At 35.1% G+C, this 25860-nt stretch overlaps 1 protein-coding gene across 3 annotated transcripts in view; it reads right to left on the bottom strand.

Annotated features, from left to right (window-relative positions):
- The window catches only part of MED18 (mediator complex subunit 18), a 65109-nt gene extending 63609 nt beyond the window's left edge, over nucleotides 1–1500 (bottom strand). The window contains exons 1-2 of one of the 3 annotated variants that reach the window (XM_069820812.1): nucleotides 1296–1500; nucleotides 1026–1116 (exon numbers count right to left, since the gene is read on the bottom strand). The gene's annotated coding sequence lies outside the window, so the exon portion shown is untranslated. The other 2 variants (XM_069820811.1, XM_069820813.1) reach the window with 2 other exon arrangements.
- Nucleotides 1501–25860: the final 24360 nt, after the last annotated feature.

Below are 25860 nucleotides of genomic sequence, written 5' to 3'. Positions count from 1 at the left end.
TGCAGTGAAACAAATCAGTCACTGTAGTATTTTCCTTGATTTGTTTCACTCCACACTAGCCAGTCTCTGGGAACACATTTTCCATTCTTGAGTTCTGAAAATACTGTAATACTGTTTTCGGAAAAGCGCTTGTTTTCGAACAACACATTCAATGACCCAATTTGTCTGCTACTTTTTAGTTTTCCAAGGTCGCTCAATTTCACACCAACTTCAAACAAAGATCTACTCCCTTTCATAACCTCTTCCAATTTTTCTGTCTCTCCTTGCGCTTCTCAGCTCCCGACTTATGCTTATACTTGTCCATTGTCCACTGGTAACACAGAATTTACTAGAAAAACAACGAAAGGACGAAAGTTAAGTCACGAAACTACTATGTAGGCCCTACTGAAAAGGAAACATAACCTTCCGACTTGAATTCGGGAGTGTCCACTAGCATATTGCAGTGGGAAGGGTTGTTAGTTAACAGGATAAGCCAATTGAACGTGTTCGGTACAAGCGACGGGAACATATTTCAGGCAATTCGATAATTGTTAACGTGGGAAACCGATATTCTATTATGTAAAAGTTAAACATTTACATAATGAAGCGGTAATTTGTATTAATTCTACTATTGTTGGTTAATATGTCAGATTCATGTAACAAATGTTCTTACAAAATGTTATAGTACCGGTATGTATCTGTGAATAATTGTTCGTGATAATAAAAAGTAATCAGACTCAATTAATCTGACGGGCCCATATGCACTTGCCCCCTTTGCCCCCCCTTCTCGGCGGCCCTGTATATGATGTTACAAAATCATTTACAATACAGGCATTACTGTATATATTATGTATTATGTCGGTTTTTGACAGTTTATGCGTAATATAGAAAGCTTGTAGCGAAAGTATAGCGGGAGGTTATGAGGAGGTAGAACAAGTTTAGTGTTTATACAATAAAATTATATATATATATATATATATATATATATATATATATATATATATATATATATATATATATATATATATATAAATTTTAGTACTCACCTTATATCTTATCTCATTCTCTGTCTTCACTCGTACTGTAGTCTATCACTGCTGTCTATTTCTTTAGTTTAAGCCAATTTGACAATAGACACTGTAAATTAGAGAATAGAGGTGGAAGAAAAAATCACTAGCTGCGATTTTTCACCGGTGGTTAAAAAATCACTCATTGCACCCAGAAACAACTGTAACGAATCACTATTTCCTCCGTTGCTTACGAGATTACACACGTGTAATCACGTAAGCAACGATTTCCTCAGTCCGTGAATATACCAGAGTAGCGCAATCACCGAGTCGGCCGCCATTGTTATTCCTTTTCAACACGCGTGGGATAGGAATATTTAAAGTAAAACTAATATATTTTTAATTTGAAGGGCAAAAACTTCTGAAGGATCTTCGGGGACGAGAGGATCGGGCCAGGATCATCAAGCGCCTGAGATTACCAAGAGCCAGGGGCCCGTTTCACAATCCTTACAAATTACAAACTAACAATTTACAAATAATAAGTAAAAGATTACAAATGCTTGTAAATTGTGTTTCACAATGCTATTTTATTAGTTTGTAAAGTCTGACGAACTTTACAAAATCAGCTAAAGAAATTTACAAATACGCATTATTGGTTACACAAGTCGCCAACGACAGTTTACTAAAATCGCTAAGGAGCAGAGCTAAAATCGCTGTATTTTTACTACTGTCGATACATATGTTTATATTTTGTACTAAAATAAATTATTCTAAGCTTGCTGATTCATATTTCACCAACAGAAAATATAAAGTATTGTTAAAAAAATTAAAAGTTTTTAGATTTTTATATATTGGCGACAATGGAGTTTCATGTGATGTGATTGTTCGAGTATACCAATACGTCTATTACTTAAATGACCAAGGTTAGCATAAAATTCAGTTAAATAAGTAAATAACAGGGAGAAACTGCAGTTAGTGTCCCGCAAAAAATTTTTCAAAGTCCAATGATGGGACACTGCGCATGCGCAAGACACAGACAAGTAAAGGAGCTACCACACCATAGATGAAGCTGGTGCTCCAACAGTAACATGTACTTAAACCCTTTTAGCAGGTACGTTTCACAATAGCTGAGACTCAACATAACAAATGGCGGCAGTTATATTGCATCGTTTAGGGCCGTTTTCTCCAAAGATAGTTAAACTTGGGATAAATTAAACCCGTTCAACTTTACTATTCAGTTTAAACATAAATATCTGACAGTCCACCCGTTTAAATTAATGTTGGCACTAGATGCCCATGGCTTCTCATGTGTTGGCTACACTGAATAACTAGCCAATCGGAGCCAAGATTACTGATGGCGCGTCAGATTTTCAATATGTCAGCCACAGATCACGATGTCAGTTGTTTACAGAGAATTAATGCTATAATCAAATCAACGCGAATAAAGAAGGAATGCATCTACTAGTTTCACAAATAAATCAATCATTTATACCCATGTGAAGTGTTGTGTATCATTTAATCAGCTGTTTTCTTGAATTTATTGGAAAGCGTTCTCGATTCCACTTTTCTCTGTTAGGCAAGATCGTACAATAATTTGTGTCTTGTGTTAATGTGCATTATCTGGTGGCATGTGTGGATCCATTTAATATAAAAATTAATTTCCTTTAGTTTATTCCTTTCCCTCCGAAAATCACGATCTTAATTAATTTCAAGAAGACAACTTCCAGCTTTTTAACGTGTTCGGTAACCCACTAAATTAGGCCTAACTGATGTACCCAGGATCTTGATAAATCTAAGGGAAATAGCTTTTATTTTTAACATTGTAGTATGTGACCTTATCTATTTTTGTAATATTCACAGGCCCTAATTTATAATTGGCTAGAATGGGCAAATACCCAGAGCAAGGGAGCAAGAGAAAGTATTTTAAAGTAGGATGTTGAAATAATTGTTAAATACATGCTCAATAAAAATGAATATTTGTAAATAATGTAATAAAAACACCTTTTTGTTTGGTGAATTGGCACAATTATTGTTTCAAATTTTTGTTTGGTAATGGAAGGGATTAAGTTAAAGAAAGAAGTTAGGGTGCCAACATTTACTCTGTCCTGTTTTCCAGTGACCTAAACCCAGGGCCTAAATATTCATAATAGGTGTCATCCTCTTGTATTATTTTTATTTCAGTAAACGGTTGGTTGCACTGTATGATTGCTTCATCGTCCATAATGAATTTTGATCAGATTATCATAAGCTGATTAATGTACACTGCAAGGTCCTGTGTTTAGACATGGAGAATTCAGGGAAGAAAGTAAGAATTTTAGTCCAGTAGAAATTGATTTACTGCTCTCTTTACTTAGTTCAAAGAAAGATATATTAGAGTGTAAGAAAACTGATAGTGTATCTTTAAAAGACAAAGAAAAAGCTTGGCAAGAGCTAGCAGAAAGTTTCAATGAAATTAGTGGAACTGTAGTACTGGTAAGAGATTAAAGGGGGAAGTATGAAAACCTCAAAAAGACCTGTAAAAGGAGATTGTCCGAAGATAAAAAAATACACATCAGGTGCAGGTGGAGGTCCGAATCAACCGAACTTAATAATAACTTATATTAAAATAAAAGAGATTATTGGCACAATACAACTTGAGTTGCTACCATCTGTATGTGACTCAGATTGTCCTGGCCAGTCATCACTACTCGCATCTGTGGAGCATCCATCTGCAAACAGTGGAAAAGCACAATTTCCTCCTCAAATCCAATCAATTCAAAATTCCAATATAATTCCCTTTTCATCTGTGAATCTGTACAAGTCTGTAGCTTCTGAATCCCAAGCATTTGTCGCAGGTGACGATTCAAATCCCACTAATCAGGTAATTGAAGATATATACCAATAGTATCTCAGGATAATATACCAATTAATGAAGTAGAAGCCATTCCATGTAGCAGTCAATTCAGTATTCGGGACCTAAGGAAACCTACTTCCACTCCACTCCTAGTAAAGAAGAAAAGACCATCACTAGACAGTGCATTGACAGGAAAGAAACTTATGGCATTATGACAAGAAAAACAAGTTCTGCAGTTACAAAAACAATCAACAGAGGATCAAATTCAGTTCCAAAGGATGGAGCATGAATTTAAAGTACCGGTAACATAAATATGAAAGAAGAACATAGAGTGAAGATGAAACTCACAGAACTTCATATTAAAAAAAATGAGTTTGATCATGAGATGAAAAGAAGAATTCTTGAACTTGATGTTAGGAATAGGGAATTGGACCTTAAAACAAACAGCTAACTGAAATCACAAGATTTTGAAGTAGTTATGGTGTTTATTTTGTTCAAGTCTATATGTTCTTTTTTATTTAAATTAAAAAATTTAATCTAACATATTAAATCACATTAGGTGCCGGTAACTTATATACTGATAACTTCAGTTTTGTAGTGGTTGTAATATGTTATCATGTCATTTTGATATTTTCATAATGTCATTCGGTTTATATCATTCACTGTATTAATAATACCATATTCAACATATCACATCAGGTTATCATGCTACTTAAAACAGAAGATATTTAAATTTGTGTAGCTTCTTAAATAATTGAATAACAAGTTAATCAGTAGGTAGTTTAACTTAATTCCAATTGAAAAACGAAATTTATTGCATGTTATCACCTATCACATAATTTATATATGGCTTATTTATAATATAGTGATAATACATGAGAAAAAAACAGTAGGCTAGGCCTAATTATAACATGACATCAAAATGTTCATAAATCAATTGTTAGTTTCATTTCTAATTATTTTAATAGACCTGAACATAATGTGACAGTATATTCCCTCCAGCTAATTTCTTATATGTTATAAAATAAACACACTGCATATTTCAAGTAATTAGTTACTTTCTTTCATTGAAATCCGACATTAATATAATTTTGATACAAATGCAGATTTATTTCAACTTGTAACATCACTGCGTAATTAAATAAAGTGGGATTTTTACATAAATTGTGACTACACTATAATGTGTTAAAATATTTATGTATCAGTAGTAATATTATATACAACACAGTTACAGTTAAGTCATGTCATCGTTAGATTCTATATTATGGCGGTTGTGTTGCATCTAAAGCTACACCACACAAGATAATATGTCAGATTTAAAAAAATAACAATTTTAGGCTTAATAATTTATGGTGTAAGTTACTGGTACAGGGTACTGCTTAATTTTCAGTGAAGTAAAGTTATAATACTTTTGAAAATATCCAAGTTTAACATGAATAATAAACAATGTTACATGTATTACAGTGAATGAAACTTACTTTATGTTAATTTCGTCCTTTTGTTTCACTGATTCACAAACAAATTTTAGTCATGAACGTACTGATGGATAAGGTGCTGGTAATGCTTAATTTCCAGTGAAGTAAAGTAAAGTTAAAGTTACTTTTGAAAATATGCAAGTTTAACATGAATAATAAACAATGTTACATATACTGCAGTGAATGAAACTTATTTTATGTTAATTTAATCTCTTCCTTCATTGGTTCACCAACAAATCATGGAAGTACTGATGGATAAGATAGTTTCGCCTGACATTATTTTCTGCTTCATTTGGGTGGTTGTTAGCTGCTTGAGGGAAGTTATGCACAGCGTTAATGGCATCCAGCTGGTCATCAGTAACAGGAGGTAAATTTTCATCCTCATTGCAAGCTATATTGTGTAAAATAGCTGTTGCCACAATTACACTTTGAATTCTGTCCAATTTTAGTCTGATTCCAGTAGCTAAAACAGGAAATCTTTTCTATACCCCATAGTTCCTCTCTACTCGACTTCTAGTCCTTATGATGGCCTCCTGAAAAAGTTGTTCCTCTGGCGTGTGTGTAATTGTCTGTGGTGTAATGAGATAATTTTGTACAGCATATCCACTATCTCCAACTAGAATGGCTGCACCAAATTCTCCATCTTCAAATCGCCTCTTAATTCTTGAAGAATTAAGAATATGTGAGTCATCAGATGAGCCTGGCCACCTAGCCACAATGTCTCGAATCAACAAGGAAGAATCAGACAATTTGCACATTGAAAAAAATTCCTTGCGATTTCTGAAGATTTCTGCATCTCCTCCACTGGTGATTGTATTTTCACATGTGTTCAGTCAATTGCACTTATATAGTTAGGAAAACGCGAAATCGTATAAATTCCGTGCTTTACCCTTGCCGTTCCTTCAGGTGTTGTTGGCATGTTGATACAACGCTGTGACAAATGTCCTATAGCTGTAGAAACTTTTGCAAGGACTGAGAGAACAGAGACTGAAATTAGAGTACAGAGAGTGGACTAAGAGTACAGAGAGTGAACTGAAAGTACAGAGAGTGAACTGAGAGTACAGAGAGTGGACTGAGAGTACAGAGAGTGGACTGAGAGGACAGAGAGGAGCCTGGGAGGATAGATAGAGCACTGAGGGATATGGAGTAAGCTAAGAGAACAGAGACTGAACTGAGTGGCAAGAAGGTGGAGAGCGAGGATGGTGCGTAGACTGAGAGACCAGATAGTGGACGGAGGGGACAGAGAGTAGACTGAGAGGAAAGGAAATGACTGAGAGGACAGAAAGTGGACAGATTACAGAGAGTGAATTGAGAGTACAGAGAGTAAACTGAGGGGCAGAGAATGGAATGAAGGGACAGAGTGGACTGAGACGACAGGGAGAGGACTCAGACAACAGTATGTAGCCTGAGAGGATAGGGAGTGGACTGAGAGGATAGGGAATGAGCAAGAGGAGTGAGAATGAGCTAAGAGAACAGCGAGTGAACTGAGAGAAAAGAGAGTGGACACAGAGAATGTTGAGTATATTGAGAGAACAGAGATTGGACTGAGAGGACAGAGAAGGGGCAGAGATTACAGAGAGTGAATTGAGAGTACATTGTGTGGATTGAAAGGACGGAAAGTGATACAAAGAAAACTGAGAGGATGGAGTGGGCTGAGGAGAAAAAGAGTGAACTGAGAAGATGCAGATTGGACTGAGAGGAGAGAGAGAGAGGACTGAGGTAGTAGAACAGGGAAAGGAAACAGAGTGGACCGATATCAAAGAGAGAGTACTGAAATTACAGTGAGTGAGCACAGAGAGTACTGAGAGGAAAGAATTCTGAATCGCAGTTTCCCCAGTTCACTCTCAGTCCACTCTATCCTCTCAGTTCACTCTCTGTACACTCAATCCACTCTCAGTTTTTCACCCCACTCTGTCCTCTCTATCACCTGAGTCCATATTCTGTACTCTCTGTCCTCTCAGACTACTCTCTGTCCTCTCGATCCACACTGTGTCTCCTCTCTGTTCTCTCAGTCTACTCTCTGTCCCTTCCCTGTTGTCTCAGACACTCTCTGTCCTATCAGTCCACTCTTTGCCTTCTCAGTCCATTCTCAGTCCACTCTCTGTCTTCACTGTCCTGTGAGTCCACATTCTGTCTCTCAGTACACTCTCTGTTCTCTCAGTCAACTCTATCCTCTCTGTCCACTCTCTCTTCTCTCAATTCACTCTCTGGTCCCTCTCTATTCTTTTAGTTCACTCGCTATCCCCACAGTGCTCAATCTATTCTCTCTGTCCTCTCAGTCCACTGCCTGTCCTTTCATTCCACTCTCTGTAGGCCTACTCACAGTCCACTCTCTGTATTTTAGTCCACTCTCTGTACTCTCAGTTCACTCTGTCACTTTTGTGCCTTCTCTGCCCTTTGCCTTCCCTCTGTCCACTCTCTCTCGTCTCAAAGTTCAGTTCATGAAGGAAAGAGGAGACTGAGAATAAAACAATGACTGAGAAGACAGTGATGACTGAAATTTAGTGGAAGGGGTTCAATATGTAAGGTTTTTTTTAGATTTAGATTTTCCAGCAAATCCTTCATACCCACATTAATGAATTTTAATTTTAAGGGGCTCGAACTAAGGAGATAACACGCTCACTAGGTTCAAACTACAGTCCGATATTTAACGGAGGGGGTTCATTATGTATACAAGTTTAGGTTTTTCCTGCAATTCTTTATTCCTACAATAAGAAATTATACATTTTCAGGGCTCGAACTCAGGGCCCGTCATTGGGTTAAAACTACAGACTGTAATGTGGCGGAAGATTTGCATTGTGTATACAAGTTTTTAGTTTTTCCTGAAATGTTTTATTCCTTTAATAAAAAATTATAAATTTTCGAGGCTCGAACTCAGAGAATAATACCGTCATTGGGTTGAAACTACAGGCTGTAATTTGGCGGAAGATGTGCATTGTGTATACAAGTTTTAAATTTTTCCTGCAATTTTTATGTCTTTAATGAAGAATTATAAGTTTAAGGGGCTCAAACCCAGGAAATAATGCCGTCACTGGGTCCAAACTACAGACTGTAATTTGGCGGAAGTCGAGCAGTGTGTATAGGCCTACAAGTTTTGTAGATTTTTCCTGGAAATTTTTATGCCTCTAATAAACAATTATAGCCTACACTTTCGGTATTCGAACTCAGAAAATATTGCCATCACTTTGTCCAAACAAGAGACTGTAATTTGGCGGAAGATGTGCATCGTCTATATCAGTGGCGTGTGGTGATAAATAATCCTGATGGTGCACAAATATTATTACGATTATGATTATCATATTATTATTATTAGTCTATTATTATAGGTACTAACTACTACATAACTATTAACATATGTTACGTAGGTATAGATTTACATAATTTTGTTAGTCAAGAAATTGCAGTTAATCAGTTTCCTATGTAGGTCCAGTAATAGCAAAGTAAAGTGTTCAATTTCTATTGCAGCACACCGTAAATAATATTTTTTTCGCTATATTGCGTTTTATAACACAGTTCACACGTTCACAAGCATTCGATACGTGTGTCGTCTCATCAGCCTTAACTGCTAAAAAGTAAGCAGCTTTCTTTATTTCTTTGAAATCTCATCATGGCATACATCAAAATGGCTTGAAAGATTTCGTTCTGTACAGTGTTTTATGTGCTCTTAAACACTGTTCCTCTTTCCAAATGTTCCTTAAGAGTCCGTCTAATTCAGAACTGAAATTAATGAGGCCAAGAAAAATACTAGCGCTTAAAGGTGAGTTTCCGTCTTCGTGACCTCTTAAAGCCAACTCAAAAGCTCCACAAAACCGCACGCACATATCTGTTCTTGGTAGCTTTATCATTGTGTAGTTCAACAATCCAATTGAATCTAATTGTGTCTGTATGTTTGTTTGACCCAACACTGCTAATTTAACATTATTGTTGATGTGTGCACCTGAAGAATCGTGCTTTTTAATTCTTTTTGTTGTTTTCACTGCTTCAAATCAATCATATCTGCAGAACGATAATCAAAATTATATAGTTACTACGCACAGTCCTAAATTCAAACAAAAAAAATAAATAAAATTCATAAAACATACTTATTTTTGTCAATAAATATTCGCTGTAGAACAATAAGCCAGAAAAACAAAATACAGAGTTTTTCTATTGGAGCCACATATTGCATTTTTTCGTAAGTCCGAATGTTGAATTTTCTTGTCACTTCTCTATTACTGCTCTTCGTCACTTATAATTTTAATTAATGTGTAGGTCTACCCATCTTCTTTATTTTGATCTTTTCGTGTAAAGGTCTAATAGAAAATTACACATTTAAAAGATTTTGCACACTATTCATTGTAACATTTATGATGGAACGAGCTTAAAAACACATCTGAAAGTGCACCTAACCCCTCCTACGCACACTGTACTGGCTCCCTACCATGCTCCAAAGCCTGCCAGTGAAACAGTACTACTGCGCATGCTCGAATGGAACAGTGTGCCGCAAGTGTCGAGCGGTAAACGTAAGTCCCAGGCGTCAATAAGAACAGTACACGTGCAGTGTTATTTTTACATAGTATTATAATAAAGAATTTTGTCGCTCACATAGTCTACTGCAGCTCATTGATATAAATTAAAAAACATGTGTTATTTGAAGATGTGGTGCTCTGCTCCTGTGCTCTTTAAGAGAAATCGCCACTGGTCTATATAAGTTTTTAGATTTTTCTTGCAATTTTTTATGTCTCTAATACAGAATTATAAATTTTCGGAGCTCAAACCCAGGATATAATGCCGTCATTGAATCCAGACTACAGGCTGTAATTTCGCGGAAGTGGAGCATTGCGTGTACATGTTTTTGGACTTTTCCTGTAATTTTTAATACCTATAATGATGAATTATTTATTTTCGGGGCTCGAATTCGGGCTTAATTGGTTCCTATGTTGGCGGTTCCATAGATGAACCGTTCCTACCTACTACAAATATAATCTTTGTAATAAGACAACAGTATTTTACACTCTTTGCGCGTCTTGTACTCTCTGCTCGACCTGCATTAGGTTTTTATCGAGAGGAAGATTGGCATAAGTAACAATTTTCGTTACAGTGGAGGGAGATGAGTTAAGGTTGGTAGCGCAAAAAGCACTAGAAATATGTTGGCACTCCTTCAGATGTTACAGCATAGCGGGACAAATACTGCAGTAGAGCCAATAACAGATTTGGTCCACGTACAAATATGCAATTGATAAAATAATTACGATGTCTAAACACAAAATCAGATTAATTGTTTGCGTTGATCCATCAGTATTTATTAATGTTGCATTCCTAACCTCTCAAACATTAGTGATCCCATCAGCAGCATAAAAATTCTGTGCTATAGTAAATAACATTTTGTGATCAAAAACCTGCCCCGAATTTAACTCTTTTCATTCATTCATTCATTCATTCATTTTATTCCATAGATCTTACATGAGCAATGAAGCTTTAAGATGTGGAACATGTCAACATTTTACAATATTACAATTACAATTTTTACAAATTTTTATAGTTTTACAATTTAGTAATTTTCTACAATTTTTACAATTTTGTACAATTTTTTTACATTTTGGCGAGATGTCGTGAGATGAGATGAGGTCCGAGGATTCGCCAAAATATTACCCGGCATTTGCCTTTACTGTGGGGGAAACCTCGGAAAAACCCAACCAGGTAATCAAATCAAAGGGGGTAATCAAATCAAAGGGGTTGATGCCAAGGACTCGCCATAGACCTCCGGCTTCAGTCCCACGGCTGGGGAAAACCTCCGAAGAAACCAAAGTCCAAAGGGGGATCCAACCCAAGCCCGAACGCAGCTCCGGATCAGCAGCCCAGCGAGTCTGCCGACTGAGCTACATCGATGGCTCTACTAAAAGTATACAATACATAGCCAATCAGATTATTAAATTTACAAACGCAAACGATCATTCATAAGTTGAGCTATATTATAATACAAAACAATTTAATTAAATTTAAGGCATAAACAATTCAACCAGTTGTGATATACAGAAATTGATAATACATATCATGCAAACTACTTCAAATTACAAACACAAACAATTTATCAGTAGAGCTATATAGATTACTATTCAATTTAAAGCATATACAATTCATCGGCCAAAACTATACAAATATATACAATACAAAGTAACATCAACTACCCTGTGGGCACTTTTGCACACTGAAATCTTAGAAATTCCGTGCTTATCTGCTAACCCACGGAACTGACAGCTAGTATGCATCCAATGCAAAATAATACAGTTCTCGCTTTGAGGTTAGGGCATCACTTTTCTCTTTTGGATGTTGGATATGATGTCCCATATCTTGCAGAAGAGATTCCAGCGAAACGGGACTCGAAAAGACTTCAGAATACCGCGTAAGTAGTGTCGCTATTGCATTATTGAATTATTTATTTTTAGTGCAGGGAAATCCTTTATTAAGTTCGAGTATTTATTAAATACAATCTTCGTATATAAATACTTACGCGGTATTCTGAAGTATAGCGCGGGACTCATTCGAATCCTTTCATTAAATTTATACAATGATACGAACGTGTCTTGCCCGGAGAATTTTACGTATACGTCTTCGTTTGATTAGGCCTAAATTCAATATCTTCGTCTGAGTCATTAGAACTCCTTAATAACATCAAAACTGCTTTAGTTTAATTCTTAATATTATCCACTTACTCAAAAATCAATTTAATAAGTATTTATTTATTGTATTTATTATCAAAAACCTGTCTCGAATTTAACTCTTTTAACAACATCAATTACCCTATGGGCACTTTTGCACACATAACTTAGAAATTCCGTGCTTATCTACTAACGCACGGAACTGACAGGACTGACAGCTAGTATATTAAACCAATGCAAAACAATACAGTTCTCGCTTTGAGGTTAGGGCACCACTTTTCCATGTTGGATGTGATGTCCCATATCTTGGAGGAGAGATTCCAGCGAAACGGGACTCGAAACGACTTCAGTGTCGTTATTGTATCATTGAATTAATATATTTTTGGTGCAGGGAACTTCTTTTTTAAGTGCGATTATTTATTAAATACAGTCTTCGTATATAAATACTCATGCGGTATTCTGAAGTATAGCGCGGGACTCATTCGAAATCTTTCATTAAATTCATACAATGATACGAACGTATTATTAATTCTTGGCCGGAAAATTTTACGTATACGTCTTTGTTTGACTAGGCCTAAATTCAATATCTTCGTCTGAATCATTAGAACTACTTAATAACATAAAAACTGCTCTAGTTTAATTCTTAATATTACCCAGTTACTCAAAAATTAATTTAATAAATATATATTTATTGTATTTATTCAGAATTTGTTGCAATATCAAACTTTACACATCTCAGAGCTATTGTATAAAAATGTGCTAACTTTACAAGTAAAGTTTACACGTTTGTAAAATTACCCTTCATTGTGAAACAGAATGCTTGTAAAGTGAGCAGAATTTAATTTGTAAAGATTTTATTTCCTTTGTAAAGTTCAACATTACAAACAAAGATTGTGAAACAGAAGTTCACAATCTACAAGCAAAGTTTACAAATTACAAAGCTTGTAAACATTGTGAAACAGGCCCCAGGTTGTTAACTGCTCATGCTGCGCATGCGCGGCCATCTCATGCACTGCCAGTGAGATCCTTACCGGTATTTACTTCATGCGAGTAGACGGAAGCTTAGTGATGGGCGAAGTTGTTCTTTTCCCGGAACAGTTCCGACGGTTCAGGTTCTGAAAAAATACTATGTTCCAAATAACAGTTCCGAAATAACAGTCACCAGTAGTGATGAGTCGGAGTCGTTCATTTCTCTTTGACTCTTGATCCTTTTGAGGAGTCGTTCAAACGAACGGTACAGTACCCTCCCTCTTCACCATGCAGCTCACATTGGAGCATTCATAGGCATGACATAGTACACATTCTTATCTATAGATGGCACTGCAATGCACATTCGAACAGAGTCCGTGTATATCCAGAGTACCGCAATCGTTTGAGCCGGCAAATGCCGATAAATCCGCCATTGTTAGCCCAGCGCGCGCTATGCAGTATACAGTTGCATAGGGAAAGAATGCAATTTAAGTGCGAAAAAATGCAATGCTGCTGTGTTCAGAAATGTTCACAGAGAACTGAAAAAAGCGTACATTTGTTTTCTCTGTGACAAGGTGAAAGAAATAAGGAAAAAGGAAAGAAGTGACTATAAATATAAAAAGGAACGATCCACTACCTAAGCGAGCATACATTGTGAGATTAATGAATGACTGTATTTTTATATTTATTTTTTCAAAAATTGGGCCCCAAAATATTTTTATTATAACTAATGTAGAATTTAAGTTGTTTCAGCAATGATATTTCTACATAAAACAAATTAAAATCACGTACCAATTAGGATCAATGTCAAATTTTTGCCATCTTCTCCCTTTCAAATCAAGCATTTCTGAATTTAATCCTATTTGCTATTTGCAAGAATGACATAATATATTTGTGAAGTTCTGAATTCATTCTTGAGGCAAGATTGGAAAATGCGGAGACCGTAGAAACTAGAAACCCTGTTAAGGTTAGACTGATGTAAAATTTCAATTTTCTAAACTATTCTAGGTAGATCTCTGAAATTTTGTACTTTTAATTTGTGTAAATTTAGGTTTTCAAAAATTGCTACTATTATGGCCAGAATTTTTGCTTGTCAGACCTTCAGAAACAAAATTTACTATACAATTTTCCTTTTATCTTACTAAAAAAAAATAATTAAAAATATTTAATGCACTAAAAGTGTAAAAACAAAAAAAAAAAAAATCAACTCGAGCGTAAAAAATAGTATTAAAAATACCTTTTATTGATATTCTGGCTGATATGCATATATATTATCAGGCAGTACATCTCACTTGACGATATGTGTCAGAAGAAGAACAATTGTTTGTATGCATCTAAAGTCTGATTAGTGGAATATGTAGCTAATCGGCGAAGTATGCATTGGAGGGAGAAAGGAACTAGCCACCCTACCCCATTATCTCCTGGCCTAGTTGTCTCATGAGTGATGCCTTATTGGTGGTACTTATGAGATTCAAACATGTCTTGGGACATTTGATTAAACAACAGCAACAACAAAAAATATGAGTGTTAGGTATAATCCTGATAGTAAGTTTTGTTAAGAACATATTCAAAAACCTCTAATGATTATTGCAATACAGTAAAGTCTATGTAAACTGTAAGAATTGTTTATGTATTTTCGCGATATGACTTCCTAAGCTAAAACGACATAAAATAAACAAATTAAAAAAACCTCTACAAAAATTCATGCACGTAGTACAAAATCTGTAGAAAGAGTTGAATATTTAGCAATGCAAAATTTATAGTAAATTAAAGTTGAGAAAATTCACTTCAAAGTTTTGGATGATAATAATGAACCAGGTCTCTGTCTTTGTTATGGCTACTAGCAACAAGCGGAATTTTCCTTTAGACAAGAGTTGTGCTCTCCTTTGTAACTGAATGTTTTTAAAGGAATGCAGCCTTTGAAGTAGACCTAACACCTGTTGGATTCTATGAAGAAATATTTCGAGAAGTCGAGAAGCTACACTGGCTCAATCGGAAATCTAATATAATAAATAATGTATGAAATAGAGCGTAATTTCCAAAATGGTCGCAGAATTCAGAGTGGAGGGTGTGGACGGAGCATTTAAATTAACAGTCAGAGCCCGCAGCCTTTTAAAAATGTGACCCTAAATAGCTGATAGACCGGTCTTATGGTCATGAAAATTGGGAGAGGGCATCTTTAGACCAAAAATGAATTTTTAAAGGTAAAAAACAAAGAAACGATTTTTTGACCAAAAATGACAAAACCTCACGTCAGTGTATCCTTGAGGACATTATACTGAAATTACTAACTTCCATATTTTTAAAGCTAAATTCACAAAATGTTTATCACTAGTATATCTGGTTGATAATAACACATGTACAAAATTTCGTCTCTCTCTATGACACTGTAAGTGGTTTGCATTTTATTAATAACTTAATAGAATAATATTGTATTGCTTTATACAAAAAGTCCCTTGCGTCACAGTTTACATTATTTTTAATTGGTATTTACTTACATGATTCTTTATATATACATTGGAACAAACATTACTATTGGAATTTTCTGTACAGCGAATGGGTAAATTACTAGGAAATTTTATGGCTATTAATTTTTTATTTTTTATAATAAAAAATTCTAGTAATTTACTGATTAATTTTACAGCAAACCCTATAGTTTTGATTCCATGTATGTAAGGATATATATATGTGAAAATCACTTAAGAATAATGTCAATTGTAGTGCAAGAGTCTTTTTATATAGTGTTTTAATAAAATAATTAATAAAATGCAAACCACGTATCATAGGCGGATGCAATTTTGTACACTTGTCACTATTAAGCAGATATATCAGTGATGAAAATTTGATGAATCTAGCTTCGTAAGTATGGTAGTTATGGATTTCACTGTTGTGAACTCTTAATACTAATGAACTTCGAGAAATTTCAGTACAGTATAGTGTCCCCTTATATGCGGAAGCCGGAGAGTTCGCACGAGGAGTGTAGTTGCAAATGTTTAGATTTATTGTTATTTTTTGCAACATTGTTGTTTTAATTTGTTACTTGTAATTTATTAAGTTCTTGTTGCTGTAATACCTACAACTGTGACGTTTATGAAGGAGTGTATTGAACACTTAAATGTATATTTATGCTATTATAATTATTAAATGAATTTTTTTACATTAGTATGTTGACTGACAATAATGCTCTATAATGTAAGAAGATCCTTTAGACGTTTTTGCCCTTCAAATAAAAAATATCTGAGTTTTACTTCAAATATTCCTATCCCTAGCGTGTTGAAAAGGACTAACAATGGCGGCCGACTCGGTGATTGCGCTACTCTGGATATCCTCGGACTTTGGCATTCGAATCGATTTTGGAAAATTTTTGTGCATGCGGACCGTTGCTTACTCGTAATCTCGTAAGCAACGATGCGAACAGAACTCAAAAGCTTAATATTTGTAATTAAACAGCTGTTGACTGCAAGGACAGAATACAACACTGGAGAGCTGGCTGGGGTCTTGGAGTGTGCCACTTCCTTTTCTTGGAAGATATTAGGCGATACCATATCGACTGGTGTCTGTACATTTACTCTCTGTGTGATGTCCTGTATTACAGTAGCTGATACTGTTGATGCCTGCTCAACTGGTTCCATTTCAGTTGATGTTGATGGTACCTCATACTGTGTAGTTACTACTGACAAACTACCATCATACAAAACGTCACCCTGATAACTAGTATCAGAGTCAAAGGCATTTTGTAAGGGTCTTACAGAATGGCCCATAATTTCTAGTAGTTTAGGGTCAATGTTTGTGGTTTTAATGTTCTTTTTTCCTCCGCCAGTCTTATATGTCTCTACTTTCTCATCTGCAAGGTCTTTGCGTAGACGTCTTTTTAAATTCTCATAGCATACTTTTAGATTTTGTGTAGACCTTTTTGTTACACCTAAAACATAAAGAAACATAAATATGTAAAAACCATGTTAATAATTATGCTGCTATATAGAAAATGTGGGTTAAATGTATTCACAGTCTCTATTAATGTATAATTTTCAACCATAAGTACAATATACTTCAAACTTTGTAGGGGATCCTGCATAATAAGCTTATTTAATTTTAGAAAGAAAGAAACTTGTGTAATTTTATTTTACTCATCACAGCTTCCAATAACTCCACATTATATTACATATTCATTATTTACAACGAGGTCAGTACTGGATTTCGTAACTTTTTTTTCTGCAAAAACCTCGATTTAATTGCTGTTTTACAAAAAGAATGTGAATTTTTTTTTGGAAATATACTCTCACTGTACAGCAAGCCTGGCTTGTCACTTTAGGTTTGCTCAGCTTAACTTAGGTTTAGTGTATTTTATTAACAGTTTTGCCAAGTGTCAGGTTTTAAAACTGACCAGCATTTTCTAAAGTTTGTCAGCTTGTCAGTTCATATCTGTTGTCAGCTTTTGTCACAATTGCTGTGCCAATGTCTATTTTGTATTAATCGGTTAATTTAAGTTTTCAATACACATTTTTATAGAAACGACAAAATGAAACTCAGAACTCTCTCTTCCATTGCATGTTGCAAATTAAACTATGTTGGAAAGTGCCCTGAACAAGTGTTTGACAAAAAATATTTTAATAAAGTCAGATGTACCACACTGAAGAGTATAATAAAAATAATTCATAGCAATCTGGCTGTATTTGTTGTGTGTTTTACATTTCAAATGCTGAATAGTTTGTTATTTTATGCATAGTAATGTATTTACTTATTTTATCTTATGAAAATAATAATTAATGGTGTCAGCTTATTTTTGTTGTTTTTAACATGAATTTCAGCTTTTTCAGAATTTTAACTCGGCAACCCTTTATTAATAGAAAAAAAGAGAAAATTGTTAAAAAAAAATATGTTTTTTTGTGTGTTTTTGTGAAGTAAAAAGTAGTTCAAAATAGTTTAATACTGACCTCACTGTAAATAGGCTATTTACCTATTACATATTATGTTCAATTGATGTAAATTATTTAATTTATCAGATAACTGTCATGTTCATTTGTATTAATGTAGACCGCTGGAATTTTTAAAAATTATAATACTACTTGATTATGATATTGAACACTGATATAAATTGCAATAAATTCATTTTATTCACTTCTGTCTAATCTTCAATTTCATTTAATCACTCCTTACACTACCCAACAGTTTTCACAGGGAGGTCTAATAATATAACGATGGCTAAAAAGTGATATGTCTCTGCAAGTTTGCAGATGAATAATAAAAATATATATATATTTTTTTGTAAAAATAGACTAATATTTTATATATGTTTCTGGGGACTTTACTTGAGGACAAAATATTATTTAGGCCTAACTGTCCAATTTAATAATAAAGTAGTTATTATATGCTGGTAATAATATAGTAAAACTAAATGACCATTTTGTGGAATGCGAGATTATCACTTATTAGCTATAGATTTGCAGTTTCAAACTATTAGGACCTACATGACGTTTTGGACAATAAGGCTATTGACGCTTGAATTAAGAGAAATTACACGGATACCTTCCTTTCCCTCTTACTCCAAAATTCCAACCTTGTGAATACAAAATAAATGGATAAATTTCAGAACAAGGATACTTTCCTTTCCCTCTTACTCCAAAATTCCAATCTCATGCACACAAAATAAATTGGCACTAAAAACTTCCTTTTCGTATGCATGATGATGCGTATTCGACATACACAGATGAATTGCCTTTTTTTTTTTTTTAATAATTGTTAGTGAGATATCCGTATACTGAAATTTTCCCAAATAAATTATTGGCTCTGCAATGTCTCTTCGTAAGCAAGATGATGAGAATTCGACAAATACATACAAATCTGCTCTTTTTAGTAGCCTATTTCAAGATAATTGTCAGTGAGGTATCCGTATACTAAAATTTTCCCAATTATTATCAAAAGTATGAAATAACCACTGTATAAATTATGTGGATGGGATAAACTCCAGAACACGGATTGCACCCTTTCCCTCTTAGTTTAAAATTCCAACCTTGTGCACACAAAATAAATTATTGGCACTGAAAAGTGCCTTTTCGTAAATATAATGATGCGCATTCGACAAACGCAGACAAATCTGCTCTTTTTAGTATTTTAAGACATAATTTGGTACGTGCAATCCATGTTCTAAAATGTTTCCGAATTATGTAAACACGTATAACTCACCTGGAACAGCGTTGAATTGTGAGGTTAAATCCAACCAGGTAGCCTGCTTTTCTCTTAGAGAACTTCCGTCATTACTTTTATTTTCTAATATAGATGCCGAATTGCCGACGAGTTCTAAAAGAATTCCCACTTCGAACTGTGAGGAGTTCGGTGCTCTTTTCTTTTTTTCTTCCATGAAACTTGTTTTGAAACCTGTGACGATGTTTGAAACAGTCCAACAAGGCGACAAACAAAAACGAAGCGATAATTGACAGAGTGCGTTCGTTCGCTGTTTTATACGCGGTTACCTAGCGCTCAGATGATTCTTCTCAAGCGAGCGTACCGTCAGCTGACGGTAATGAGTTGATCGAGGGAAAATGTCGGTGCACCGCATCTGTAACTTGATCATTGTCAAGAATTGACCATGTTTCCGTGATTGCTGATAAACGGGCTAGATGATCGAGAATGGTGCACACGGCCATTTGTTTTCGTATATAAAGTTATAAAGACATGGTAGCCAACTAAAAAAAATTAACATGACATTTAAAACATATGGTATGTAATTTCTGTTCTATTACATAATAAAAAAAATCATTAATTTTTATTTTTACTTTTCCTAATGCAGAGTTATAATAATAATAATAATAATAATAATAATAATAATAATAATAATAATAATAATAATAATAATAATAATAATAATAAATATTACAATTTCATAAATAATAAAAAAGATATATATTGGCAGTACTGAAACCTGGAAATCCCGCAGTGGGTTAGTAAAATGTTGGAAACGCATCTTTACCGAAGTGTAATTTAAACTTTGCATTAAACCTCGCTCTCCAAATCAGTACTTATATGGGCAGTTTCCAACAAATAATGCTACAACATTTTTGTTGTTCTTTGATAACAGAGAAGATATCACAAAAACTTGTGCTTGTCAGACTTAACCTCAACAAACGACATACACACATTGTAACTGAACCACTCATTACCATTTACGACTTTAAACTTACATGTACAGAATCAGCTGATCAATGAATTAATAATAGTATGCGTACTTTATGACTTTGTAGAATGTTTATAAAACAGAATTAGTCAACTAATGGTGAAATAAACTATAAAGCGTGAATTAACAATTCCCGCTGAATTGAATAGGAATGAATATTACAGATTATTAAATACTTACTATAACATTACAGATGATTGGCCAGTCTTCCAATTGTTGACATTAAAGTTCGCGCCACCGCAAGGATTTCAATTTCCATGTGTCCCCCTCCAACCACGTGAGAGTTTCAAGTACCAACTTCATCCAACGAAGTTCCAAGTACAACATAAAGAACAACGAGAACAGTGTAATCGCAGCTGACATTGGTTCATCGGAACAACCTATACTATTATAACGTCTTTGGGAACAACCAAAGAGTTTGTAACTATAAAACGTCTTTGCATCGGAACGAGCTCCGACGTTCCGACTGTTATTTCGGAGTCGGAACATAACTTGTGCAACGCGGTACTGCGAGCCCGCAATAGCTGGGCAAGTGAGTAGCTCTGAGTCGGAACACTGTTATTTCGGAACATGAGGTTCCGACCTACTGTTCATTTTTGCAACACTTCCGAGACCGGAACAGTTCCAAAATAACTGTTGTGTTATTTTTTACCCATCTCTACCAAGCTTGTTATTCGAATATTTACATGTGAATATACAAATGTGCAACGTAAATATTGCGCACCTGCCTCTAAAGACAATTAAACTGAAATATGTCACACGAATATTGCTACCTACCTCTAAAGGCAATTATTTAACTGGTTCGAAAGTCAGTGTATTTATATTCCTTAACCCAGATAAGCCTGAAACTTTTTTTACTAGAAATTTCAACATACCCTTATAAAATGTACCTAAAATATTCGTTTATATAGTTTTTAACAACCACTGTGTAATCATGGCATTGGTTTTTGAAATAAGTGGCATCCTACATATAGGTCGTTAGGATACAGGAAGAACATATGTGCAATATGCATTAGTTGTCCGAAATGTAGGAGCGAATGCAGATAAAACGAGTTGTGATCCCAATGTGAATCAAAACTACATTAATATAGTGCAACAATGTAATTTTAGACTGAATATTTAACTCATTCTTGTGATAATATGTTATAAACTGTAAACACAAATTGTTTTCTCTTATAGGTATACTCCTGAAGTGAGCAAAGTAATAATATGAACATTTAGTGTTCATTACCGTGAATTGCAACAAAATAAATCCACAAATATAATTCAGTGGTAAATTGTGCAATATTGTAACTAAGTTAATCACAGTGATAACATAAACTGTCACAAACATGGGAAGTTCTGAATATTTGCTACACATTAGTGTGATATACAAGAAAACACTTGACATGTAAGCCAATGCCATACTTCCTTCCCACAGGAAGTCTTCTGATGACACACTCTACGCCAGGGGCGTATTTTGCGGACTACCGGGGCTACCGGCGGTAGCCCAAAGAAATTACAAAAGAAAAAGTTTATAATATAACATAATGTAATAATTTTGTATTATTAGTTTTACCATAGTAATTAAAATTAAAGTAATTGTTAGATTTATATGCGCTCTCTGCTCTCGAAAAGAAACAAGTTGTCAAGGCGGCATCGCTGGAGAAACCGCTTGCTACGTGAGGTAGCCTGTGACCATTTCGCGCACGCTGTACTTCGCACAACTGCCCGTCCCCCCGCTCACTACTGTTTCTATCGTGCAGTGTAGGCCGTGAGTTGCCGCTCTCGTGATCGGTTTCTTCGCAGGCGCTTAGTACGCTAGCTCTGAATGTGATTGTGTTCTTGCAGTGCATTATTTTAAATCTGTGATTTGTTCGAGTGTCTAAGAGTTATATTAATTGTGAATTATTAAGTTTTTAATTTCCCAATTAAGTGATATTGTGAAAAATATGGCAGAACAAGTTTCTGGAGAGGTTTGTGATGAAAATGACTGTGTAATAGAAGGTTTATTAAAAGTGCCTTTTAACCGTCGTACATAACAACGAGAAAGTTGAAATTGTGAAAATGGAAAGACCAACTCCTGAGTTAAATTTGTCCGTGGACGTAAAAGAAAAACAGAGTGAGTACACACGCCATTTCACTTCAACATTATATGGTAAGTGGAATTGGTTGTGTGGTACTTCTAAACTGCCTAAACTATTTTGCTGGCCATGTTTGTTATTTAGCCGCGAAACTAATGTGTGGTCAAAAGAGGGGTTTTCTAATATGAACTCCCTTCGAACGGCAGCCCTAGAATACGACAAATCAAAAGCTCATATTTGTAGTAGCATGAACTTTGCAAACTTTGGAAAGACAAGAATTGATTTACAGCTAGATAAGCAAAAAGCTCTACACATCAACCAACACAATGCTCTTGTGAAAAAAAAAATCGGGAGATTTTACTGCGTCTTATTAACGCAGTCTGCTTTCTAGGAAAACAAGAATTGGCTTTTCGGGGTCATAACGAGAGTGTGAAATCAGACAATATAGGAAATCATATTGAATATTTAAGTTCCTTAAGTGAATTTGACCATTTACTGGCCAATCATCTTTAGAGTTCAACAGTATTTCGTGGTACTTCTCCCGCAATTCAGAATGACTTAATATTTGCTATAAGTGGGGTTATGATAAAGAAAATAAAACCTTTTGTGGCCATTGTTGTTGATGAAACAAGTTACTGCTCTAATCAGAGTCAATTGTCCACTGTTTTAAGATACGTCGACAGTACTGCCAATGTTCAAGAACGGTTTATAGGATTCACAAATGTCAGTTCGGACAAAACTGCTGCTGCTTTGTTTCAGCATGTGGAAGGTGTTACAGCAGAATACAATGTCGGCAATAAGTTAATTGCACAGACATAGGATGGTGCTTCAGTTATGGAGGGAAATATTAATGGCTTGAAAACAAAAGTTCAAGAAAAATATCCTCAAGCACTATTTGTCCATTGTTACAGCCATGTTCTCAATTTAGTTTTGCAACAAACTACTTCATCCATTCCAGAATGCCGAATTTTTTCAAAACACTGTCGGGTTTAGCTGCATTTTTCTCATCATCTCCTAAAAGATCAGAAAACTTAAGGAATTTATGAACAAGAAACTCCCAAAAGTAGCACCAACTACAGTCCATGAGGATTTACTTGTCTAGTCCCTTTTAGAAAGAGAAAGAATACTCACCATCTCTCTCTACCCTCATTTATGGTGACGGCGGTATGGTCGGCACTCCTTCCAGCGACCAGGAGTTAGCAGCGGCGGCACTCTCTTCCTCTTCAAATTCTGACTCCTCTCCGCCAGAAAGTTCCTCGTCCGTGTCCGTGTCATCCAAATTTATTACGAATCGATCGCTAATTTCGTCTACTAGTCCGTCCTTCTCCCAATAAAATTGTTCGACTTTTTCCACGTGTTCACAGGCCTTTCTCCAATTATCTTCCGTCACTTTTGCAAGAGCGCTCTCAAACAACAATTTCACATCTTTACTTTTGAACGAAATATTACGCTTCGCAACGTCATTTTTAATCTGCCCCCATATTAATTCGATCGCGTTTAAATCACAATGGTATGGTGGCTGTCTCACTACAGTATGGGAGTGCATTGTCGCAATTTGGTCGATTTCGTATGTTTTGAAATTATCTTTTTTAGTTTTTACAAGTTCATATAATACAGGTTTCGTGGATCGTAAATCAAATTCAATGTTATTGTTACGAAGCCAGGACTGCATTTCAGATTTCGGTGTTGATGAAATTGGTGCCTTATTGAGTTCTGTTGAATGATAGGGGGCATTGTCCATTACAATGATGCTATTGAGAGGAATGTTTGGTAATAATTGATTAATGAACCAGTTCTTAAATACAGTGCTGTCCATCTCCTCGTGGTAGTCTTTAGTTGATTTAGATTTGAAAGTTAGAAGCGCGTTTGGAATGAAACCTGTCGAACATCCGGCGTGTAAAATAATAAACCGTTGACCTTTTCCTATTGGGGTTTGAAGTGGGAAGTCAATTTCGTGATCATCGCTTTTCCAAACTTTGCTTTTCGTATGGTTCACATTAACCCAAGTTTCGTCTAGATAAACAACGGCGCGTCCAGTGACGCGTAATTCTTTCATTTTTCTTAAGAATTTAAATCTCTTTAAAATAACATCTGACCTTTCCATTAAAAATTTTCTGCCTTGAGTATTTTTAACATACCTAAATTTCATTTTTTTTAAGAATTTCTCTCAAACTCCATATGCTTCCAGTGAATAAGCTTTCCTTAATTAATGCGTCATTTATATCCTTCAAACTAGGCAAAAAATCAGTCCGATACAAAGAATAAATTACTCGTCTTATAGCGGCGGCAGAAAATGAGTCAATTGCAGTTTTCTGAGGGGTCCTGTTTGGGCGTTTCTTTCCTGGAGTTCGCAGATCACTTCCACTTTCTAGTGCCTCCCTTTGTTTTTTTAAAATCCTGCTAACACTACGAGACGATATACCTGTCGCTGCAGCAGTTCTTTCGATAACACTCGACACAGATATTGTTTGCTTTCCGCGTTTCAGTGCCTCATATTCTTCAGTAAAGAATTTGTGTACATTAATAACCATGTTCATACTGTCCGACTTCAAGGCTTTCCCGCGTTTTCCCATATTGCCTACCATGATTATTAAAAACAAGAGCACAACACACATTACAATGTTTAAGATAACAGGGAAACCATGCAATTCCGAAAACATTTTGTTTAAATTGTGAATTATTGTATATTATATTATATTATATTATATTATATTATATTATATTATATTATATTATATTATATTATATTATATTATATTAAATTGACACAACGAGACACACACTTACTTCACTATTCACTAAACACTACTGAATAAATGAACTCGAACAACGCCAAGACGCCACTGAGAGACCCACTAATTGGATTTGCAAAAGTGTGTTCTAGAAGGGCCAAGGGAGAAGGAGGGAAGGGAATTCCAAGAATTCTACAAAAGAAAACCTTTCCCCCCTTACATCTGTTGACAGTCGATAGACAAGGACCGCAGACAAGGATAGTAGAAATCACGCCAACTTAACCCTCATGCACTGTAGATTGAATTTTACATCTCGGCTTGTAAATACAGTAAAGGAATACAGAGAAAAACGGACTGCTTTCTTTAAAAATTTCATTTGTAATGATTCTGAAGAAAACTGGGATGATGCTGTAATTGTGCAGGCTCAAGGATATTAGAATTTTTTCACACAGTTTCAGAATATATTTCTTCTTGAAGTCTATACTAGAGTGTTCGCACATACAGATGTGCTCTACAATATTCTTCAGACAAAAAGTCTAGACATAGCATACTACTTGCAAGAGGTATCAAAGTTAAAAAAAAATACTAAATCCGAATTCAGACGTAGTGGGTTTCCGTCCATACGGAGTAATATGGAAAATGAAAATTCTTCAGCCAATGCAATGGAACCACCATTAAAGCGAAGAAAAGGAGATGATGAATTGAAATACAGGTAGCTGTACTACAGCATACTAGATCGTATGCACATGGAAATTACTGACAGATTTTCTGATTATGGAAAGCTTCAGTTCACACATCTTCTAGATTCTCAAAAATTTTCTGCTTATAGAGAAAACTTCCCGAATGAGGCACTAAACAAATTATTTCAGTCCTATAACAGTCACTTTGATCAAGTACGTTTGAAAAGTGAATTAAGTAATATATTCAGCAGAAGTCTTTGATTTTTCGAACAAACCTATATATGAAATATTATCTGCCATATATGAAAACCAG

This window comes from Periplaneta americana, chromosome 3 (genome assembly GCF_040183065.1).
Source record: "Periplaneta americana isolate PAMFEO1 chromosome 3, P.americana_PAMFEO1_priV1, whole genome shotgun sequence".
In the NCBI taxonomy this organism is placed as follows: domain Eukaryota; kingdom Metazoa; phylum Arthropoda; class Insecta; order Blattodea; family Blattidae; genus Periplaneta; species Periplaneta americana.
Note: the sequence above shows the minus strand (reverse complement) of the source record. Positions and strands in the feature narration are given on the sequence as shown.